This window comes from Oratosquilla oratoria, chromosome 2 (genome assembly GCF_046742065.1).
Source record: "Oratosquilla oratoria isolate Oo_2021 chromosome 2, ASM4674206v1, whole genome shotgun sequence".
NCBI lineage: Eukaryota > Metazoa > Arthropoda > Malacostraca > Stomatopoda > Squillidae > Oratosquilla > Oratosquilla oratoria.
In genome coordinates this window covers 25696020-25699499 of record NC_134778.1, presented here as the reverse complement: position 1 = coordinate 25699499, position 3480 = coordinate 25696020, and positions in this window count along the sequence as shown.

The following is a 3480-nucleotide window of genomic DNA, read 5'->3' as shown; positions in this document are numbered from 1 at the left end:
TGGGAGCTTAATATTTTATTTATCCCGGACAAATTTAGTACTAGAGTTTGATGTAATATAATAACTGGCTTTGGCTTCTCTGAGGGCTTTCGTCAACAACAAGTCCGGGTAACCTATTCTTTCTAATTGAGTGCGTACTAATTCCATTCCTGAGCTGAGAAATTCTGGGGTATATACATGTTGAGACATTGTGATAAGTTGAGGAATGTGGAAGAAGAATACATGAGCCTAATTCCAAGTTTATTCCTGACCTATTTCGCTTTATGCTTTCTCAGAGGAATGATACTCTTGTTCGAAGATGACGATATATATTTGTGACCCAACTCCACGGTCCCACCATGTTGGGGACACGGGAGGTTGGGCAGAGGCATACAATAAAGTGATTAATTAAAAACAAATACAATTTAAATGCCAATGAACAGATCTTGGAATTTAAATTGTGTTTTTTTAATCAATTTATTTTTGTATGTCTCTGCCCAGTCTCCATTCGTGTGAACAAAGGAGGGGACGAAAGTAAACGAATGAACAAGACAAAGTAATAAAGGCAAGTGGAAATTTGATAACGAAAGATCACTGACGGGGTATAACTAAGAATCGATTAATCGACATAATGAAAAATAAAACAAGTGGGAATACAATGATTACTGGAAACCATAAATTAGATACTTCTCTACGGCTATATGACAATTAAAATAAAAGAGAACATGATAAGTGATATAGAAAGTGTTAATACTATGCAAGTGCCACGGAAGTGAATAGAACAATCTAGGGGGAAAAAATCACCTTGTATATAAATGGGGAAAAGTGTATTCCCTTCGTTATTACGGGTGTACCACAGTCATTAATACTATTACTGGCGGGCACGGAAAACCCGAAGAAAAAGACTTGAATATCTAGTCGGAGTGATCAAATAAAGCACAGTCAATAATACGGCGCGAAAAACCCAAAGAAAAAGACTAGAATATTCAATCGGGGTGATTAAATAAAGCTCAAGTTGAAGAAATACGAAGATATGAAGAGATAAAGATAACCATTAGAGAAGGGAGAACCGAAGGGTCTAGTGGCATATGAGAACGCGGGAAAAAAGAAGGTATCACTCACCTTACCTGAAGGTGATTGGTGACTACAGCCATGTGCTGCTACCGCTTTTGCACTTTTGACATGTTGGTAATACTCTGGTTCACAGTAACTCTGTACATGAAAAACCGTCAACATGGGGTGAGTTGCTAATAAATGGGAATGTTGTCTCCTCGACAGCCCTTGACATCGCGCGTAAACCTGATATTGATGACCTCTTCAACGTTTGTCTTTTACTGTGAAAATATTTATCATATACTAGCGCAAATAGTTCTTATTTCTTATAAAATAAGATAGTAACTTCAACTATCTAAACATTTGTAGTACAATAATATGATTATAGTATACTAATTAAAACGATAATGAAAACAAAGGTTGGCTGACATTTGTTATTTGCACGAGTATAATATGATTATCATATACTCTCTTGAATAATAACGAAAATACAGGGCGACCGACAAGTTCAGACAAAATACTCAAGCAATTGTTCAAATGGATTTTATTTTGAAATCCAGTGAAATTTCGTAAAGTTCAGGTATCATGAATTTGTTCATTTGTCAGTTCGAAATGAGCACATTGGTATTGTGATTCAAATTTTATTGTATATATGAGATGAGTACTAATCATAACATGTTAGTGTCAACTGACGGAAAAGCGTTAAAGGTTTTAATTTTTATTATTTTGTTTATAATTGCTCTTTTTGTATGACAAGAAATTTATAGTCGAGATGTGTCTATTGATGCAAAATTACGCGATATTTAACGCAGGTAAATTGCGGCTGTTTGTCAATTGTACTTATATTTTTTTCTCATTCTGCTTTCGTAAAGGTTAGTCTATAATAACTATCATATGAAAATTCCTGTAATTTAAGAAACGCTTTGTCACAGTAAGTTTTAAATTTGCAAAACAAATTTTTATAGAAAGTAAATCCTTGACAGATGAACTTTCACAAACACTGTATGTGATATTGGTAGGTATACAATACATTGGTAAATGAAATTTCAAAGGTCGACACTTAAAAATATGAAGTAATAAAAATGAGAAGTGAATAAACAGTATCTTAATTTTTTGTTTTAACTATTATGTGATGATTATAATAGTAATGATGATTACTACCATATAAGTCAAGCAACGTTGAATATGTTTTCAACCAATAAGAAGTACCAATCATGTTAGAAGTCAAGACATAATAAACAACAAAAGTTCATACCGGAATTGTGTACCAGAATTTATTCTATTATGATAACTGACAAAATATTCTAGAGTTGCGTTGTTTGCGCTCATGTTGAAAGTCTTTCGAAATACCTCTGTAATTGCAGACACGCTTTCCCTGTTCCTCTTCTAAGCATATCAAAGTATGAATCAAGACAGAATTTAACCTGTCTAATAAATCCAAAATCCTAGGGTGTTTCAAATTTGGAGGAGAAACCCCTTGAGAAGTATATTCGCTCACGCTATGCCCATTTATTGCGTCACATTTCTCGAGTGACTTTCGCATATATATTAGCTTACAAAGAGTGAATCGGACTATCATATATTTAGTTCTGTTTCGTGTTTTTCGTTGTGACTGTCGTTGGAGTCAGGAAGTAGAGGGCATCATACAGTTTTGACTCAGCTCTAATGGAGATGTAACAATGGACCATTTTCTAATAATTGTGACCCATAGATGTCCTAGTTGTCCTTTTCAGTCTAAAGATGTGAACAAATTAGAGCCGTGACCATTATTATGTGCAGGCACATACGGCAAATGTCGTTGGTGGGGAGCTGAACCGTTTGTCATCTCGTACCACACAATAAAAATGGAACTCTGCATTTTTTTTTTTTTTTTGCCATTTTATCTAATTGTAAGAAAATAGCAAATTTTTACATACTTGAATATTTTGGAATAACCATGGAGTACAAAGAACCTCTAACAATAAATTATGCCTACCGTCGTCTCAAAAATGATAAGAACAATAATGATAGGAAAAAAATAAGACTAATCGATGATTCGAGGCGGCCAACATGGGAAAAGGTGTTGAATTGGAGTCGCTGGAACATGAAGGTATCAAGGTATGATTAAAAAATAACATAATATATTTATTTTTCATGGTCTTTGAATATTAGTGTGCAAATATGCAAAAACTATTGCTCTATGTTAAAATTTCACATAACTAGTCGGTCCACATTCAAAGAATTTTATATTTTAACCTCTTCTGCTTAAACTGTGAGACCACTGTCATGCAAATACACGCATACACACACACACAATTTATATATATATATATATATATAGGTGCGTGTGTGTATGTTAGTAAAAATATTTTATAAGCTCTCTAGCTTGATAAAAATAGATTTCTGATGAGAAGAATGAAGGAAAATATCAAAGACTTATTGGGAACTTACGCTAAAGAGAAAGAAAAA